The 21739-nt window shown below is 37.7% G+C and overlaps 1 long non-coding RNA gene across 1 annotated transcript; it reads right to left on the minus strand.

Annotated features, from left to right (window-relative positions):
- Positions 1-13524: 13524 nt before the first annotated feature.
- Positions 13525-20706, minus strand: LOC107313888. Its single transcript, XR_001555245.2, has 3 exons — positions 20384-20706; positions 14536-14605; positions 13525-13644 (listed from the first exon to the last, which is right to left on the minus strand). It is a non-coding gene; the product is annotated as an uncharacterized LOC107313888 (long non-coding RNA).
- Positions 20707-21739: the final 1033 nt, after the last annotated feature.

Below are 21739 nucleotides of genomic sequence, written 5' to 3' on the forward strand. Positions count from 1 at the left end.
TTCCTGATTTAGGTAAGTATCAGTTAACCAATTATATCATATTTCTCCTTACACACATGTGGTACAATTCCTGGTCTCTGTTTCATATTGCTTTTAAATCTACATAGATTTCTCCTGTGAGATATGACAGTTCCTCTCCTGTTTCTGAAAATCTTTCCTATTCAGATCTGTTTGCAGTGTCTTCTTAATTCGAACTTTTCTGGACCATGAAGAGAGTACAGGGATCCTCAGTGAAAATCCCTATAAGATGCTGTGCTCACTGGCCAAAGGGATCATAAAAAGCACTTGAACACTTGAATCCAGCCAGATGTCTCTGAGTAAGCTCCATGCCCAGTCAAAGGGTTACTGGCAGGAACACAGACATATTTAACAGAAAAAAAACCCCAACCTAACAACTTTTAAAAGGCCCCATGGGAAATCATTTCAAATTACTTTCAGTGAGGGTCGAGGCCACCAAGGAGATAGGAGTGTGTCAGTGCAGTTCAGCTGTGGGCTTCATGGGTACAGGTATTATTCCTACATGACAGGTATCAAAGAAGGTGCCCACATGTGGTCTGCTGCCACATAGCTCTGTAATCCCTGAGATGAAGAGCAGAATGGCTGTGTGGCACTAGGCTCGGTCATGTAGCAATTGGAATTTTACACCCACCTTCATCACACAGTTTTTGGTGTGATCTGTGGCCATCTGAGAATAACTCTATGGCAAAAGGAAAATAGTGCACTGCCAAAGAATACATAGGTACAGTTATGCCCTGAGTTGGTATGAATAGCCTAAGGAAGACCTGCAAAACCTCCTGTCCTTGCAGAGCTCTCTCATATTCAGAGTACCTTTCCCACTGTTACATTCACAAGGCTATGCAGCTATGAGCTGCAGATCTGTTTTCTTATTAATTCCAGTTAAAAAACAAACAAACAAACAAACAAAAAAATGTTCAGTGGGCAGGGTGTGCTTTTTGTCTCTCCTTGAGAAATAGTGCCAAGGTGATAAGAAGAGCTGTGGCAGCTGTGCTTGCTCCCCATGTCTGCTCTCCCTGCTGAGCTGCCCTGGTGCAGGAGGTGGACAAAACTCCAGGTTGCTTCCACCAAGAAGGGCTGATATTCAGGAGAGTGGGATTTGCTCTCATCTGTTATGAAAAGTATGAAGGAAATAACCACAACTGCACCAATGGCATCTTCAAATTCCTCTACTCCCTCTTCCTCTGTGTTTCTCATATCTCAGAGAAACAGCTTTGGTCAAAGCTTTCAACCCTGACTAAGCATCCTTGGGTGTCCAGATTGGGATTCTGGAGCATAATTTTTGAAAAAGCCTCATAGGAATCCTATAGAATTACTCATATAATGTATTTTAATTTTCAGGGATCAGTGGGTGAAACAAAGTGTGGTAGGATAAAGCTTCAATAATTTATGCTTATCAATCTAATTGGACATTGGCAGGCATGTGCTTCACCACCGTGGTTAAACTTATATATATATATGTGTGTGTGTGTATACATATACATACATATAAAATGTACAGGCTAACTGTGGAAACTACAAATGCTTCTTACTATGAGGTATGAGAAAGGGAATTATTTCACAAATAAGCAGTTTTGCACTTACCTAGTAAAGAAAGGTCTAAGTGCTCAGATTTTTCACAGAAAATCAAACAATATGCATCTCTCTTTTAATTGCTGTTATTCAAAGTAACTATGCAACTGCCTCTCAGCATCAGAGAGAGAGAGTGACAAATGGAATAATATTTTAGGTTATAACTTGTGTCAGAATGGATTCCACTTGTCATTACTTAAGGACTCATTTATGTCAAAGGATGGATACTAAGTGCAGACTTATTTTAGATGGGATTTTTTGTTGGCCAAGTGACATGAGGACTGGCACTTAAGGAGTTTGTAATATACAGTCTTGAAATGAGCACTATGATCAGAAAGGGTTAAAATGTCTTTTCCCATTTTCTGACCTAATGTTTTACTTCAGCCTACAGTATCCATAGGTAACGCTCAAAATAAATCACATGAACAGGTTCCCCAAAAGCGGTCGAATTACACCATTACTTAAGAAAACCCCTGGGTACACGTGTGCGCATTATGTGCTGTATCAATGCAGAAAGACAGCAAGCAAGATTGAGAAAGCTATACTTTTTATTTTGCCAATGAATCCGTTGCACTTTGCAATGTTTAAGTGGGCTTATACAACATAAACATTTGGGACATTTAACATATCAAGCTCAAATAAAAATGACACGCAGATCGTTCACTTCTGAAGCTGCCTTGTGTTCAGTTATTGGAACACTCCATCCTTGTGGTTTCCGAAATATTATAAGTATATATTCCAGATTAAACTTTCTATTTTCCTCAAGGTAGGGTTGCTTTTCAGCCCTCAATGGCTTGGTTTTTGCCTAAAGAATCAGGTCCTATCAGCAAAATCAAAGGCGATTACACAGCTCAGTAGTCATTTAGGATTTCTGTGGCTCAATTAAGCATGTATAGCATGCCACAGCCACTGAGACTCTGTTTATTCAGTGAAAGTGCTCTGTAATTTATTTAAAATAATCCATCTTTAACAAATAAAGAGGCCATTGACTGGCCATCGCTGCAGGCATCCATTTAAATGCTGCCTTCTTGATGGTCTGTTTTGCTGGTTTAAGTTAAATACCTGACAAAAGTGATTCAGTTTTTTAGAAATAAGATTTGTATGCATGAAGTTTATTTTCTTTTACACCCATAATCAGTTAGAGCTTCTTTTTAACAGATTGACCATTAAAAATGATTAATGCTATTCACTGTGATAATAACGGATTGTGACTGCCAGCTCTGCGTGTGTGTGTGTGTGTTTAAAACCACTCAGGCATTGTGTCTTTATGACACTTTGCTAATTGTGTTAGACCTGTTACTGTATACATGTGCTGAAAATTAGATTAAATGTCAAAAGCCAGTGACAAAAGATCTTTTCTTTTCCAACATGAAAGTTTATTTTTTTCTTTTCCCACTTGACCCTTTCAGAAATGAATTGCTCTTCCAACACACAGCAGCAAGCTGCCCTAAAGATGTGTCAGTACCAGTGGATCTTCTCTGAGCATCAAACAGCTGCAGTTTAAGGCCCTGGTAAGTGCTGTTACTTGTTGCACTGGAACCCGACCAACTCAGAAGAAGCTTTTTCTCTGTAACGAGAAGCAGCCATTAAAAACTGTCCTGGGAATAGAGCAAAGTATGGTGCTAAATTTCCAGTGGAAAGGCAATAGAGAAGGCTATTGGTTAAAGGACTGCTTCTTAGGGTTAAAAGGATAAATAAAACTCTGGTAGCCACAATGGCACCTCCTGTCCAGCAGCCACACAGTATAACTGTGTCTTGTCCTCTTTTCAGACTTTTAAAAAAACACAACCTCACCAAGAACAACGCCAACCTTAGAGGAGGTGAAACTAAGCTGTTTGTATTGCTGAATAATGGCTTTTTAATGGCATTGGACAGAATCACAGACAGCACTCAATATTTCTTTATGTAAGCCTCTGAAGTGAAAATGTCACGTGTTTACAGAAGAGTTTCAAAGTCAGAGCAGCCCATGTGCTTTGTTGTTCTCATACTGTTAATCCTTTTTCCTAATTTTCCAAAGCCTTACCAATTGTTCATTTTTATCTGGTTGGATGGGAATCATTTATATATGCATGTTGTTTAAAGAATGCTTAATTCTAAGGGTATTTTAAATATGATGATATATTTCATTCCTCAAGACAAATAGAATTTCAATCCAGTGGGTTGTTGTGTTTTTACACAGACTTTTGTGATTCTTACAGATGAATGTAGCTATAGCTTCATTACTTATCTGAGCTATGCAGGACAACATCATTAGTATGTGCACACATAGAAATAAGACAGAGGAACAGTGATTCTATGCATTGTAAGGCACTAATAACCATACTAATTTGCCCTTTGTTTTTATATTTAATCACCATTATAAGACTGTGGTCATAGAAGAGCAGTGAAAACTGCCCGATATCTATTCAGATAGCCTATGTGAAACTTGGAACTGCTTTTATAAGGAGTTCTAATTTATCTTAAGTTCAGAGTTTTGTCATATCTTCCATGATGGTTTCTGGACTTTGGCTAGCCTCAGCAGTCGGGTATTATCTTGTGTTCGACATGCAGTTGAGGAAATGTTTCTATTTTCAGACATTAGCTGAACAAGCATGGCAGCCCCACAAGCCAAAGGACTAGCTCTTTTTGTAGGACTCATGATTGTATCGGTGACTGTTCAGCTATTGCCATAGATACTCACAGCTGCATCTATGAGAAAACATTACGACTTCATTGTCACTGGCTTACATGACAGAGGAAACAAGCACATATTCTAAGTCAAAGTGTTATGTGGTTATGTTTTTTCTTACACATTTGGAGAGTTTCATTTTTCTGTTATACTTGCTGGACGTTGATATTGAGTAAGATTTGGAAAAAATCTCATCACTAGGGGCCCTATGGCCCTGCAGTAATGTCCAGGATACGGCTGGACTCCCTGTTAACATTTAACTTCTGTTCATCTCATGAGCAGCATGAAGCAGTTGAGAATCACATCTCCATCCCATGGAGAGGAAAAGCAACAGGAAACACAGAAGGAGAGACTATACTGAAATGTTGCCTTGCTATATAACATGAAGATGTAATGGCTTCAAACAGGTATCCAGTTCTCTTATTAGTGCTGGAGAAGTAGCCTTCTTTATTCATGGAGTACAAATTTGGATGTTAATGGTGAATAGGAGATTTGCCTTAAAAAAAAAAATAAAAAAATGCTAATTTGTTCTTAATATTTCCTGCCTTGAAAGGTGCCAAGTTCTCAGCTCAGGGGAGAGTGTCCTGGTCAAGAGGAGTATGTGTATGATATCTGAATTCTGATCAAGCAGAGGCAGCTATGCTGCTCTTCAGTTTGTGTGAATTGGGCCCTTTTGGAATCTTCCAGGTCATGGAGTTGTGCAACTGGAATATTTAGTTGCTTCCAGTTTTAGAAGAAAGGCAAAATTCTTCAGCGGCAATTTAGGATTCAGGTACTGCATTCCTTATTTGGGTAAACTAGTCTTTGAGTTCAATGGCCATTAGCATGGAAATATTTCCTTCAGGGTTTAGGAAAATGAGAAACTGAGGTACCAGATACTGCATTAACAGCTAAGGTCACACAAGGCAATGTGGGAAACACACACACACAAAAGTGACCTAACTCCAAGCCTCATGTCCAATGTGTGAGATGATGTTGCTGTCCTGAATGGGATCTTTGTTTTAGTGATGAAACATAGCACCCTGAGAAAAGGTAAGAAGACTTTAAGAACACAGATTTCCTTTGCACTTATAATTCAGAATGTTGCTTTTCATTCACGGTGGTGCAAATATATTACCTTGGTGAGAAACCAGGGAGAACAAGGACCATAGAAGTGGGAGCTAGCCTGTGGGTACACATGGGGAAGAGAAACAGAAATTATGCTGTATGAGGCATTGGAGGCCTTCCAAATATTTTTATTCATTATTACTATTTTTATGTGAAAGGGAACAGCCTTCCAGGACTGGCTGGTTTGCCTCAGGCAGGGATTTTGTCCAGTTCTAGTCCAAATCCATGTTTGAGGGTGTGAGTGTGTGTGTATGTGTGCAGGGTGCTCGCATAAGGTTCAGAATGTGCAGCTTTTATCTGCTACTGCTCCCCTTTGCACTCTGGTCAGTGCAACAAGCCTTTTATTTAACCATATGACCTTCAACTTCCAAACTTACTAGTGTTTTGAGAAGGGAATTCATTAGATAGAACTTTTTATTGAAACACGTGTAAAAATATCACACTAAGTGATTACAGAACATTTTAAAACGGAATGAATTTTTTAAAACTGAAAATATGAAAACTCATTTTATTAGATCAGCTAGGGTGAAACTGCTGGGTTTTTTTGTTTTTTGTTTTAATTATTAGCATTTCTTTTGGGGTTATGATAACGACAAAAAAAGTAAGAATAAATATTTCTGTGACACACTTGAAAAATTGGATTTATCAGAAAATTTTATTAAGATCTTTCCAAAAACCCATCCAGTCCGTGACCTGATGCATGGGCCATGGCCTCTATGCATCAGCATGCTACTTACTGAGATCTTATAGGAAAAAAAATATTTGTACATGAATAGACTGAACATATTCCTTAGGTGAATGTCACTTGCCTACTGATTCGTGATGCCTTGTTATTCCCACTATAGAATATTTGAATATTTGAAGTTTCCTGATGTTCTTCTGTTGCCATCCCACAGTAATAATACATCAGCTATGGAGTTCTGCAGAAGGACATTAAATGCTTTCTCAAGAAAAGCTGGTAGATTTTATGTTTTAGATGTTTTCTCATAAAGTGAGGGATGGAAGAGAATATCCCTTTGTTAGTCATGTTTATGAAGCAGGAAACAAACAAAAAAGGGGTTTTATCCAAGCATGCAGTCTTGATCCTGACTTTGAGTTTTTGTTTACTGTTGTTTTAATTTTAATCAATACATATTCCATTATTTAAAATACTGTATTTAAAATAGCATCTTAAAATATAGTCATCCTTAAACAGACTTCCAGCCCAAGAGGTGTACTGTTTATATCCCCAGTTAGACTCTGAAAGAGAAGAATTGCACCTCTTGGTGAAGCAAGCTCCCAGAAACTCTGATCAGTATAAATTTCAGGTATTTATTTATTTGTTTATTTGTTTATTTATAATGACAAGGGAATAAAAGTTGCCTAATTCCACAAAGGTGAATGCAACAAAGAAAGAAATCCAAGAGCCTGCCTTCCTGAAGGCTTGGGCTGCTTTGAATGATTTGCTTCTTGGATCTGCCCAGGTGGGAGGGATAGATGCAGCAAAGCTATCTACTCTTGATACTCAGGACTGCTTTGCCAGTTAAAAGTGCATTACCAGGGCTTGCAGTTACTGCGGTCAACTCTGTCTCAGCTTGGGCAAGGCAGCTGCAATTCTAATGCCTTCTGGTGAGCAGAAGTGAGGCAAACAGAGAACCTACAAGGCCCTGGAAAGTCTACCTGGCCACGTGCAGCGCAGTTCTGCAAAATCATTTCCATAAAAGGTAGCTATTCCTATGAATGCACCTATAGACGTGATCTGGTACTTACCACAGCATGTGGAACGTCATAGAAAGCACAGTTTGCAATGTACTGTACGGAACCTGCTTGAGCAGGTGATTGAACTAGATGATCTCCAGAGGTCCTTTCCACCTCCTATGATTCTGTGATTGTGTTTGCTCCAATCAGATTTCCCACATGGAGAACAATGGCACTGAGGTGCCTTGGGAAAGGGACATGCAGGTGTCAACAGAGCCCAGCACTGAGTACCTCTGGGCTGGGAAAGGAGAATGCTGCTACCCACCAGGCAGTTTAGAGCAATGATTTCTATAATGCTGCGTAGCAAATCTATTGAGAACTGGTAGGAATGCACGTCATGAGCTTATTTTCAACTGTTTGAAACACTGCAATGGATTGTTACAATGATTTGGAAGCTGTTGTGTGGGCTGTCCTTACAAAATATAGTAATATAAAGAGAGAAGGACTTCTCTCCCTATAATGGTCTCTAAAGCACTTTTCCCTTCATCAACTCACAAATAAAGACCAGATTTAATAACAGAAAATACATCTGTGCAGAAACTCAGTGGAGATCCCTTGGATTTAGCCTTATGAAATAGTTTTCTGGAGCTTTTACAGAGTTTCTAACTGAAGTGCCCGGAGTGCAATACACAGATGGGAGTCCATATACACAGGGCAAAGGAAAATGCATTGTGATGAGTAGTAAATGATTTTTACTGTCTTTACCTTTTCCTGGTGTTCACAAACCAGACATGCCTTAAAAATATTTAGGGAAGGGCTGATTTGTGAAGCAAATACCTCAAGGTCTAGTGGTTCGATCAGCCACATGTTTCTTCTGAAAACAAAGCATATCGTATGTAAAGGGAGCCTGGAATAAATTATCCTAACCATCCTGAAATGAATTATTCCAATTCCGTCAGTAACTTCAGTGGATGTTCTTCCCACTGAATGTTTCCACATCTTCTGGGGAGTCCTTTAAGGTATGTTGGTATGGAAGCTTAAGACAGTGTTGAAAAACTACCCAGCAGTGCTATTACTTTTATCAGGAAAGTAAATTATGAGAAGTTATTGGGCTTTCCCATTGTAAGCATCATTTTTGTGAGAAAGGGAAGGCACACAGTTTTTGTACTTGCTCATCACCACTAAATAAGCAAGAGTTAAAGGTGCACAAAAAGTGTGGGGAGAACACGGGTGGCTAACTTAAATCTGATTTTTACACAAACTGTTACCGCTGAACTGCTTAGGGTTTCTGGGAGAGGGGTGTTCTGAATGTAAGCACAATTTCTTTCATTCTCAATACCCTCCTGCCAGCCATCTGTTGATAATTATTGTCCAGCCTCTGCTGAGAACTTGTGATATTTAATATTTCCTCACCACTTGAACAAATAAGCGATAATAACTGCAAGGTACTTAACCACGGGAGTAGAAAGGCATCTAGTATGAAAGAATAAGTGCACACCTTGGTTTTTGAAAACAACATCATTTTCGATTTATGATTAAAATAAATCTGAGTTCTTGACTTGGAAAATACATGTAGGGAGTTGCACAGTGTTCATTCCTGTTAGTGGTATTTTATTACATTTAAGTTGTGTTTGTTTTTTTTTTCTCATACAAAATATTGTGCAATCTATTTATTTGTGTGTGGAATGTTTACAGCAGGTAAAAATTCTTTCTTCTTTAAAATATTCATTCTTTTGAACTGTCAACACTTTTGTAGTTACACTGAGGCTCACACAGAAGAAGTGATGGAGAACATCTTTACACCTGCTTTAGAAACTCTGAAACTGTAAAAACTGTTCTTGCTATTCTTTCTCTCTTCAGTTACATTAATAACAGATGCTAATTATGCCATCTTGGTAGACTCACTCTACTACAATGCATACATACATTTTTTTGACAATTCTTTTTTTTTTTTTTTTTTTTTTTTTTTTTCTTTTCTGCTGATGATTCTGTATGTAGAAGGATGAGGAATCTCAGCTCAGCACTACTGAGGTTTGTAGAAAGTCTTGGCTGCAGCCACCTCCCTCTGTAAGATGGGCTCCCAGCAGCTGTCTGGAGTCATTTCCCTTCTCACCCACCAGTTTGCGGGCTGGTCTCCATGCTCCATGACCTCCTGTATAAGTGACAGAGTGAAAAAAATGTCGCAGGAATGCTGATTTTTAATCCTTAGTTTAGTATGCATTTCATGTAGTTCGCCAGGTGCTAGTACTAAACCCCCTTTCCTCAATAAACCTTTAAATTTCATGGGTGTTTCATTATCAAATTGAAATTAAAACCACTAAACAGGAAATAATAATTCTTAAAGGTTTGTGCAAAATCCATTATATTACTCTCTGATAATGAAAAAGGAATCATAGGTCCACGATAGAGTGAATTTCTTAATAGACACAAAAGGTATAGCACTGCTTTTAAATAAACCCATTAGCTAATGTAATTTTTTAAGTTTTTTATGTCACTGAGTGTTCAATTCTCTTTTGTAATTCTTTTTTTCTTTAGAACAATGAAAAAACACCAAAGATGTAAGCAAACCCAATCGCCATAGACTGGATAATTTTTTCTCTATCTGGTTTGTTCTGAAGGAGGAAAAGGTGAGAGGTGTCTGGGATATTATGAAAAACTTTGCAATAAAGTAAGTAGGAATAAAGCAGGGAGATGGTCAGATCACAGGAGGCCAGTTATAGTCCATGCTACCTTTTTTTTTTTTTTTTTCTGTTGGAATGTAACAAATATTAACTGCTACTGCTCTGCTGTACTTCATTACATAAATATTTGTGCAAATTCACACTGTGAATATATGAAGTGCTTTGATGGGCAAAGAGGAGAGTTTCCCCATGTGCTGGTTTCTCCTTTATATGAAGCAGCAGCACTGTATGTTCTGACTGAACTTTCACACACATGCTGTTTCACATCAGCTTGAATTCTCAGTTCTCTTTTTTTTCCCTTCATAGCCAGTTTACTTACCAAAAATAGTCTGTTGCAAAACAGCGGTCCCCAAGTAAGTCCTCCAAGCCAGCCAGCAGTATGGAATTTCCACTATCCTTTTTGAAAGGAGCTGCTGATCTGAAGGTCCTTCTATACTCCACGTTGTTCATAAGATTAATTAATACACTATGCAAAATGCCAAGGAATCTGTACATTTTTCCACCTGTGGCATCTCTAAAACCTCAAAGAAGGGAACACTTGGATCTGGGGGAATTATAAATATTCCACTATGCTCTGCTTCTATCAATGAGTGTTATATTTCTTTTTATTTCTTTTTCCTGCCATCAATTTTGCAGACTTGCTGGTGGCAATGTGCAGACATCAACAGGGAATTTTGTGTTAAAGTATTTGATTATGGCTTTACATTTACTGAATTTGTTCCTATCCCTCTGTTAAAACAGTAATCTGGGTGCATTGTAAGTATCAATGCAATATGCAAAGTCTTTCCTTTGTAGTTATAAACACTGTTGTAGCTATGGTAGTTAAGAATGTTAGAGAAATATGGTGCGCAGAGGAAATGCTGGCATAATAAAAGGCGTTAACTTCCCCTGCCAGCCTTGCTTCTTTCTTATATAACTTTAATTAGGTAACTTTTCTGTGCTATAGATTTCTGTTCCCCTTGTAAATAAAAAATGAGCTCTGAACCCAGCATACAGTTTACACTCATTTAAAACAACAATAGAACTGTAGTACCTCTATAGGGTTACCTTTCAGTTGGCATTAACCCAGATGTACTAATCAGTATGACGAAGTACTTGAAAGATTTGACCTTGTTTTCTGCTAATATATATAGGTTGTTCCAAAAGCAATGCCTCCTGTTTATTTGCATGGAAACTAGAATAGATACAAAAGAGCGCAATAACACTACTTGATAGGGCAGATTCTCAGCTACAAAGACCTGTTTTTCAACATAGCCTCTGCCATTAGCTGCACATGTTAACCAGCAATGAATAAGAGCTGACAAGGCAATGTTGTAAAAATCTGCACCAGTGGGGATGACACACTGTACCCATCACCTCGCTGTGCTCACATCCACTGTTTGGTCTCCACAAACATTCAGCAAGTGTTGATGAATGTCAGTGGATGCCATTTTTTCCACAGGGAAGAAATCATTGACACACCTTTGCTTCACATGCACTTCCATGTCAGCTGCCATTATGTCAGACTGTCCCACTGCTGCCATCTGTCTCACTGCTACAAAATGTAATGGAATATTTATGGGATGTTTCAGCCTCCACTGTCATCCCATCAACATCTGCTTCCGAGACTGTGGGCCACCATAATAAAATAGGAAGCATAGCTTTTGGAGCAGCCCTCGTATCTTTCAAGAATTTATAGCTTTTGTCTGTTCAATCATTTGAGTGGCTTTAGGAGGCGCAACAGTCATGTCCTATTAGGCATCTTTCAGCTGTATAGCTTAATCTTTGTACATGGAAAGAGTTTCTGAAGACATCAGTATAGTCATGTGTATTGAGAGGATAGGAATAGCGAATCGTTTTTCTGACTCTTTTGTCCCCACACTGAAATTCAAGTATAGGTTAGCAATAACCAAACTGCTGGTGTGTTATAAACAATATTTAGTAATAATCTAAAACATAGCACCGTATGGATTTTTGTGAAGAGAGTTAACACCACTGCAGCTAGATCTAGTACATTTCACTGGTAATTGAGACATAATTGAGGCAGGTATGTTGGGTTGCTCAGTTCTCATATATTTCTGTGCAATCAGAGCATACTGGAGACATGGTGAAGATGAATTTAGGTTTGTAAAATTCAGTTTAGCAGAAGAAAAAGTCTCCTTGGATATTTCCTTAAGGAAGCTAGTACTCTGTACCATGAGCTAGGACTTCAAATAGCGAATCACAGAAATATTAAATAAATTTATGAATAGTTGCTCATCTAACCTGCTGCTCATCCAAATTTGTATGTAATAAGTAAGAAATATTCAGTTAAAGAATAAGAGGTAGTACTAATTGTATTCTAACTTCAGTGTTCAATAAGTCAACATTTGTTGACAATATTGTTTGTGCGCTAGTTATCCTCATAAGGACATTGTATAAATAGATATAAATTATGTTTATGAATCATTTTGATAGGTTAAATGCATTGTTTTAGAATGAAAAATCATGTTTCCACAGCAGGAGATATGTATGCAAACATATACAGAATCACAGAATCACAGAATTATCAAGGTTGGAAAAGACCTAGAAGATCATCTAGTCCAACCATTACCAATACTTCCAGGCTAAATCATATTCCTCAGCACCACATCCAAGCGTTTCTTGAACACTCCCATGGTTGGTGACTCCACCACCTCCCTGGGCAGTGCATTCCAAATGACAGTGCATACCTATATGACAAGAGAAATCTTATTACATAGTAAAATTTTAGTGTTTTAGAAGAAATGCTAGTGTTTTTTAACATCTTGCTAGTATTCTTTTTAGCAGGAAAAAATAAAATAAAATAAGGAATAATTCCAAACTTTAACTTATCTTCTGAATATTATTATTTTTTCCCTTTTTCCTAATTATTTGAATGATGGAATATATCAACTCCTAATACAATCAATAATCTTTTTGAGACTAATTCTGGGCAGTCATCTGCCTGCGACATAGAATGTACAAATGCCTGTAAGATAAAAATCTCTAAAATTCCATGATTAAAAGGGCTATTTTAATATGTATTCTGAGATTCATATTCTTGTTAGAGAGGGAAAATTAAAAATCAAAATACAAAAAGGATGAGAATCCATCTAGTTTGGAATGTAACCAAACAACAGGGCTGCCTCAGAGGCATCTATCAACAGAAACACCCAACTATCACTACTACATTTTCTTCAGAAGCCAACCCACTAGTCTAGGTGTTACTGCTGGAAAACATATAATGCAGCTTCACATTAGGATTTGAGAACTGCCAAGCATATCTCCAGAGTAACTTTAACAGTGATTACATTTGATGAAGGAGGCAAAGGAAGTATGGGCATGTGCCAGCAGCACTAGGCGGATAAGACCAACATTGAAGGTAAAGTACATTTATGTGAATTTTTATTCTGGCATTAAACAGCACTTTTTCATAGGATGAGCTTTTGCCTACAAAAGTCTCAGGTGTTTCTGCTTAGTGCCAGTCTCTTTTTCTAAATATCTAGACTTCTAATTACAACCAGTAGTCTACATAACAAGGAAATGTTTGAAGGCACCCAAGACAGTAAAACCCATCATCATGAATTGCCTCTATGATACCTTTCAGTTCTCCAAAATTCCCAGATGAGAAGGGCTATTTTAACATGCATACATAAGCTGTTTCACATTTAGCTGGAAGGGAAAGTTGAACTTGTGAAAAAGTAAGTACTTTTCTTCGGATGGAGGAGTGTGGTAGGCTGCAGTCCTAAGGGTTGTAGGATAGTAAAATTCAACATAGACCGAAGGAGTATTATTTATTACTATATTTTATTTTAGTCATCCAGTGCTTCAGGTTAATACCAGGTCCACCACAATCACAGTCAGCAAGCAGATGTGTAGCCATGAAGAATCTACATAGCAGTTCCAAGTGCTCCCACTCATCAGAAGTCACTCTAAAAGAACAACCTGGAACATATTAAAGAACTTCAGTTTTCTCTTTTTATCACAAGATGTGAAAGTCTTACCTGTACAGGAAGCTAAAAATACTTCTCTTATTCAGGCCTCCCTTGGTGCTTCTATAGCTTTTGTGTTTGTTACATGTGGGGAAATGCCTTTGTATTTATGGACTGCATGCTAAGCATGTTTGTTTATTTATTTGTTGGTTTTCCATAAGTGCCCCTTTTAAACTGTTCTGAGTCAGCATAGAAAGACTCCTTAGAGGAATGTAGCCCTGAAGTGGGAGGAAAACATTGTCTTGGAAGGAAAGCGAGAGGAAAGAGTCCTAGGAAATGGTAACTGTGCTGCTTTTAATGCTTACTACAAGCCATCTAAGTCTAAAAAAGTAACCCTACTTTGCAAGCAGGGTTTCTCAGTGGGAAACCATCTGCCCTCCCTTAGGAATGATGGCTCAGTGATCACAGCCAAAGAATTAAACTTTCGTTATGTCTGAATTTAAGTGAGGATGGGTGTGCAATTTCCATGTTTCCTTTATTTTGTAAGGAAAATAACGGTTTCATTTTCTACTGGGGATGATCTTTTCCTTCAGAGCTGGAAGAAAACCTAACCAAACAACGTGGTGAATCATGACAAAACCTACTGCAGTGCCAATGGTTTCAATAATTTTTCTGGAGGAAGACTGTAACTAAATCTGTAAAATCCCTATTTATGTGAAAGCATTTTGGTCTGCATAGAAGAAGGTAAAAATAATTCCTAATCAAGAATTTTATCAAAAAAAAAAAAAAAAAAAAAAAAAAAGGAAAAACAATCTCATGTACCCTCAGTTTTTGGAGCTTCAGGTAGAGAAACAGCTTTGAGTAAGCATGGGATGTTTTCATTAGTTTTTGTTGATTTACTCACTTGAAGATCAGTACAGCAAAGAGTTGTTCAGTCTTACATCAGCTTGGTCTCCTGTGTAGTCTGAGTGATTCTACAATCAAAAAAAAAGAAAATTTCAGAAACTAAATTAAAAAGAAGGAATGAAGATGTTTCTAGGCCTTGAAAAGCTTTGAAACCACTGTGTAAAACAACAGTTCATGTCATAGTCATATTGATTGATCAGCCTTCTTTCATCTTATCAAAAACCAAGCAACCAACCAAACAAATAAACAAAAAAAACAACACCCAAAACACAGAAGTCTGTTCACATAAGAAAAAGTGTTATTATGGAGGGAGTGTTTATTTCTTTCAGGCTATGAGTTTTTCTTTGTATTTTTTCTTGATCTTGGTTTTCACTGAGTTCCTCAGTGAAACTGCAGGACTTTTATCCTAGACTATGAGTTTAAAGGCATTAAGCTCACAAGACAGGCTGCAGTCTCATTTCTTGAAGAATTTGCTCTGCATAAAAATAGACACATGTGCAGTTAGTTTTTAATGAGGCCAGTAAATGAATACCCTCTGATCTCACCTAAAGCAAATATTTTCCACACTACTGAAACATCTGCTGACTGCAAAAGAGTATGATGTCATAACCACTGTCCTCCCAAAGTAGCTTTTACAGGTTGCATACTGCTACCATCTTTCTTTTTCCCTGTGCTTTCATCCCACTGATGGAAATTTAGACATTAGTAAGATAATAGAAAACACAAGAAATCTTGAAATGAGCAGTCTACTTTGCATACTTTTCTAGCTTGCAATGAAGTTGGGACGATAGATCATGTGTATACATGGCAAATAAGAATAGCAGTCATCATTTCATAATTTTAATTCTTGCATACTGTAGCTGAAATTAACTGAATACTGCTCCTAAATTTGATTCTTCAGCGTATAGATGGTGTATTGTAGACACAGTTTGACTCTATAGTTCATGGGTGTATTGGTTATAGCTGATCAAATAGGCTATTTGAATGACCAGTACAGAATTTAGTCTTTTGTTTATACTGTGAAAACTGTTGTTTTTATGTGCTAGATCCATCAGCAAAGGAAATTTTTTCTCTTAACTGCAGTTCTCCGCTTCAGTGCTTTGACAGTAAATATGGAAGTAAGAAGCAAATTTTCTCAGGTTCAAACACAGATGGCATGTCATTGATAGAGAACAGAAGTGTATCTTCAAGTAGACATGACAGAGATCACGGCCATAGTCAGCATTCTTAGAAACAGACATGATGTAATCTCAGACAAGGTCATTGGTGTAAAAATGCTCTCTCTATTTGTGAGATCTTATATAGCTGCTAGAATAGTAAAGAATAGTATGTAGAATAAAGCTGCTTCTCAAAATGCTACTTATCTGAATAAGGTTTCTGGTATGTAGTTTAAAGCTTGCCATTTTTCATTTTTAAGTCTTTGTTCAGGGTAATTTATATTCACAGAAAATGTTTATGTTTGGCGGCCCTGCCAGGCAGGGGGGTTGGAACTACATGATCCTTGAGGTCCCTTCCAACCCGGGTCATTCTGTGATTCTGTTATTATGTGATTATGTGAAAATGTTACTGTAGGACTCCAGAAGGATTTTACTTTCTCAGGTTTTATCTCTAACTGTTAAACTTACAGAGCATAGAAATTCTGTCACCTAATATACCTCTTCCAGTGTATTTAGTGCTTCATACTTTGATGAAAAAAATACTTAATTACTTATCTAACATCCAAGATTAATTTTCATTAATCTAGTAACAGAATCATAGAATGGCTTAGGTTGGAAGGGATCTTAAAGGTCAATGAGTTCCAACCCACTGCCATGGCTAGTGTTGCCACCCACCAGATCAGGCTGCCCAGGGCCCCATCCAACCTGGCCCTGAATGCCTCCATAAGCACCCATAACCTCTCTCATCAGTCTGTTCCAGTGTTTCAGTGGAGTAAAAAATTTCTTCCTAGTATCTAACCTAAATCTACCCTCTGTTCCTTTAAAGCCATTCACTCTTGTCTTATCACTATCAGACTGTTTAGAAAGTCAGTCCCCCTCCTGCTTGTAGTCTCCCTTCAAGAGCTCAAAGGCCACATTGATATCTCCATGGAGTCTTCTTTTCTCCAAGCTATATAAGCCCAGCTCCCTCAGCCTGTCTTCATAGGAGAGGTGCTCCATCCCCTTGACCTTCTTTATGGCCTTTCTCTGGACTCCAGTAGCTCTGCATCCTTCCCATGCTGAAGGCCCCAGGCTTGGACTTAGTACTCCAAATGGGGCCTCACAATGGCAGAATAGCCCCTAAAATTCTTCTGCACACATTTCCAGTATTTATTCCAGTATTTTCAGAGAATTTTCTTTGCCAGTCACTGTCAATAAAAGCGATTGTTAGAAGTGATTGGAACCACTGGCTGATACGACTGACTGAGATTCTTAAAGTAAAGAAAATTTATCATTTTGTTTTGTATATTTGCAGTCACTTAGTTTCGTGCTTAGGTTGTTGGCATATATATCTTTTTGTATCACTGAATATTAGTTTGCAGAGCTATTTTCAGGAAAAGCAGTAAAGGATTTTCTCAAAGGTTATCTTGCAGCTTCAATATATTTAGCCTCTGATGTCCTCAGAGAGTGATGTTTGAGGAAGACAGCTAAGAAAATATCTCCTTTCTTCCATTCCATCTTGAAAATAAAAATAAAAATAAAAATAAGTCCATTGCAGACTCCCAGCAGAGATAAGCATTTAGAAGAAAGAGGTAAGAACTGGTGAAGTTATAAGAAAGCAGAATGTCCTGTTGTGCTCAGAGTCTGAAGTACAAAATAGAGGGTTAGGATGAACTCTGAAGTTTGAATTTAGACTAGGTGGTCACTTATTTCCTTAGACTAAAGTGAAACCAATCTGAGTTAACTCCATAAATAAAACAATATATGACTATTGGAACTTAAGATGGAGGATGTCAGTGTACTGCTCTCTGTTGGAAATGGAGTTATGAACAGATTTAATTGCAGATGTACAGCTCAAGAAAAGTGCTATCTGAGAACTCTGAATACGAGGTTGAAAAAATGTGAAGTAATGGACCATTAAGACTCTATTCTGTGGCAGTTCAGGTTAGAAAGGAGAAAACTCAAAATGACTGGCAGCCAGAGAGGAGAAAGAGGTTAAGAGGTGAGAGGAAAGCAAAGCCTTCAGGGAGCAATTGATTTCCTTGTATTCAATTTGTTTGTGTTTTTCCATCAGTAGGGAATGACCATAAGTCCACCAACAGTTTTGATCAACTCTGCATGACTTCTTCAGTCTGCATACCAGAGAGGTGAGCGTTTCTGACTTTCAGCAACACGACAGAGGGGTATTCCATGTGGATTCTGACTGTGCACATGGTATCTGAAAGTGTCCATGTTAGGAAATAGGACAAAGACTTTTGGAACCAGTTCACTTATATATGTATATGTATATGTATATGTATATGTATATGTATATGTATATGTATATGTATATGTATATGTATATGTATATGTATATGTATATGTATATTTGTATGTATGTATGTACTAATATGTGTGTATATATATGCATGTATACATATATGCATGTATGTATATATGTATGTATAACAGCAGTGAATATTTTCTCCATTGTGGAGGTAGCTGAAAGGCCAAACTCCAAAGGCTTTCTTAAAAATGAATGTTTGCCCTTTTAGAGATTGCTTTATGACACATGCAGAACTCCCACTTATTTGGGAAACATGAATTCAACTAAACCAAAAAATAAGGATATTTAGATGATGTTAAGCATGGTCTGTTGGGATAGGACAAGAGGAGGTGGTTTCAGACTATAAGAGGGGAGTTTATATGTATAAAGAACATAAAGAGTATAAAGAAATAAAGTTTTTTACAGTAAGCGTGCTTAGGCACTTGTACAGGTTGCCCAGAAAGGTGGTGGATGTCATAGTTCTTGGAGACATTCAGGGTCAGGCTGGACAGGTCTCTGAGCAACCTGATCTAGCTGTGGATTAACCTAAATCCCTGTTCATTGCAGGGGAGTTTGACTAGATGTCCTCTAAGCATCCCTTCCAATTCAAATGATCCTATTATTGTATGAGTATCAGTACCTGTGCATGAATTTTATCTCATTGATATAATAATTTGGGAAGGTTTTATGTATGACACTAAAACAATGTGTAGAGTAAATTTTCATGTGGCATACAAAATACAGACTCAAAATACTGTAGGCAATTATGTTAATTTCATGAAATGTAAAGAATTGTCTTCAGTTCTAGATTGTTTTATATTCCTGAGGCATTTTTTTGGTTAATGTGAAGAGTCTAACTGATCATGTTAATGTGCTTGTCAAGCAAAGAAGTTTACTGTAATGGGGTGTTATTTTTTGCACAGCTCCATACTAGCCTAGTACTCTAAGAATTAGATACATATAAAAGAGCCACTAGTCCAGGAATATCTTCCTGATCCCAGTCAGAATGATCACGAGGTAGAAGGTTTCTGGGGAATCTCTTGGAGGTGCATGTGTGAGGGAACTGTTCTCAGTGTGAGAACTGATCCAAAAGAATGTGCCACTTTAGAAGGCTGTTTGAAAGTCATCAAATCAAACGCACCAGAAAAATGCTCTAACAAATCACAAAGGCAGCTGGTAGGCAAATGCAGGTAAGAACAATACATGACTCTGAGTCTGTAAAAAATATTTGTAAAACAGTCCTGAATTAGTTAAATGCCTGATTACTTTCAAACACTGAAAATGACATTGCTTGAATGACAAATGTCAACAGTGTAAGACACAATGGGAGACTAATTTGTATAAAATTAATGATTACTTTTGGAAGTATACTTGAGTGCTTTCACCAAATACACATGTACTATATCTACACCATTCCCTCCTCTTGATTGAACTATAACACAGACAAATATTTATATTGTCAAGACTTCTGAGACTTCTGTTCATTAGTATGTAGATGCTGCTGATTAGGTCTACAGTAGGTTTTATTGTGCTGGATAACTGCCCTTTCCATGGTGGTCTATGCTTTTCAATGACAAATGACTCTGTGTAATTTGGGTGCTATATCATTAAGACAAGGAAGGGTATTTACGTTTTTCTTTATGCAGTGTAACTGTGAGTGCACACTCACTTTGGGGGAATTATGTGCTTATTATGACAAATAGTGCATTTTCAAGTATTAAAATCTTTTTTTGGAAAGAATCCCTCCTCTATGTATATATTGAAGGTATTGCTGTGACACAGCATGAAAACTTATGGTATAGTTATCTAAAAAAACTTGTCCACTCCCTATAACATGTTTAGATTTCTTTTTTAGACTCCATAAAATTTTAGCTAGCACTAAACATAGAACTTCATTCATCATCACGCAAGCAAAGGCTGCCAAAGGAAGCCTACTCTTCCTGAGCTAAAAGTGGCAACACTCCAGTATTGGCAGAAATCAAATGAATCATTTCCTGCTTTTAGTTTTAGATAAATAATCAAAAAAGATGTCTAGATTCTGATCCAAAAGTAATTTTTCATAGTAAGAAATAAGACTACATCTACAAAGACTTTAAATGGGGAATGTTTTCCTGTTAATTACTTGACTGGAAGGGCCCTAAGGAGCATATAGTCAGATCAAACTATCAAAATCCAATTTAAAATAAAATGTTAAATAATCATATTGGTTTCTAGGTAGAGTAACATGAAGTGCACTGAAACACAGAAGTCTGGAGATTTCCACTGCTCATATTGCACTGTATGAATGTGGCTCTACAGGTACTTGTTGGTTTTGCCCCCTCAGAAGGCAGAGGAGATGCAGGGGCTGCCACTGCTGAGAGCGAATAGTAGTGAAAGTGGGGAGGTACATAATTAGGAACTGTCACCTGAAACTCTCCCTTGTTCTTTCATTTCTTTTCTCTCTAGTATCCAGCATGAAGAGTGTATCTGGACAGTTGACAAGGGGATGTGCAGCTGCATATGCTTATGTGTAGTAAGGGGAGAGCTAGTTTAAGGGATTGGAGAGGTGCTGGATGAAGTAACCCACAGTAAACCACAAGTGGAGAGTATGAAATGAACAGAGGGAAATGTGCAGACTAGGAAATGAGAGTACAGCTCAAAAGGAAAGGCTAGTAGTATGGCAGGGGCCAAAAGAGAAGTACTGTAAAGGTCTGAACTAAAGGAACTACTGCATTGATGTCAAAAGGAAGCAGAATGGTGAGGAAGGGCAAGGTCAGTGATGTAACAGATGAGACAAGAAAAGGACAGGTTCTGCTGCTTGTGAGAGCACCTGTGAGTCTCATCCTTCTTTCAGTTTCATTTTAATTGCCATGAAACTCGCAGATGAAGCATGCTTCTTCCCTGTTTGTCATACCTGCCTCACCTAATGGAGTTTAATATGAACTTATCATGAGTGTGCATTAGGTCTAGCCGTCTGCAACAATTGCTTCTTTGGTCTCTATGGGTGTTTTTTTCACAACTATAACAGTTAAACACTAGCAGTCCTTTGGGAAATGTTACAGATCTTAGATAGATAATTTTGTATGACAGTTTCCTACTTTCACAACGAAACAACTCAGTATTTTTTTTAATAGTAGTGTATAGTGGAGTCTAGTTTGGCAACCAAACAGAATGTGAGCTCTAGAGGAGCTTGGCTACACACAAAACGGTAACTTGAGGTTGAATCATAGCACTTAGGATAATTAAGTCGTGCAGTCCATGTTACTCCTATCAATTGGGACAGAATAATCACTGTGCAACTGGGATTCTCTAGCACTTACCAGCTTTGAAAATAGGTTTGCTCACAGCTGGGCAGTCTCCCACTCCCTTACGGGAATGCTCTGGGACTGGAAATGTGAGACATCTCAGACATAGCAACAGAGCAAATCCAGTTATCCTCATTCTCAAGATACAATCTAAATCATGAAAAATTTCTCTGTAATGACTGCTTCAGCGGAAGAGTAATAATTTATGTATGTAATATAAAAATTATATATTACAGTTTTGTGGCTGAATCTAGATTTTCAGTTTAGGATTTTGATTGTAGGACAGAAATCTATAAAATTGTCTTTTCTGAGTTTATGACCCCAAGCCCCAACTTCTTGCACAAATCACAAAATTACAAGTCTGAAGGGAATGTTTTTCTGAGATTTTGTTTGGATCTGAGTGAGGCATTTTCACTCATTCTAGGATCCAAATCACAAGGGTATTCTTGGCATAAGTCTTGCAGTTGAAACCACTTA

This window comes from Coturnix japonica, chromosome 4, assembly GCF_001577835.2.
Source record: "Coturnix japonica isolate 7356 chromosome 4, Coturnix japonica 2.1, whole genome shotgun sequence".
In the NCBI taxonomy this organism is placed as follows: domain Eukaryota; kingdom Metazoa; phylum Chordata; class Aves; order Galliformes; family Phasianidae; genus Coturnix; species Coturnix japonica.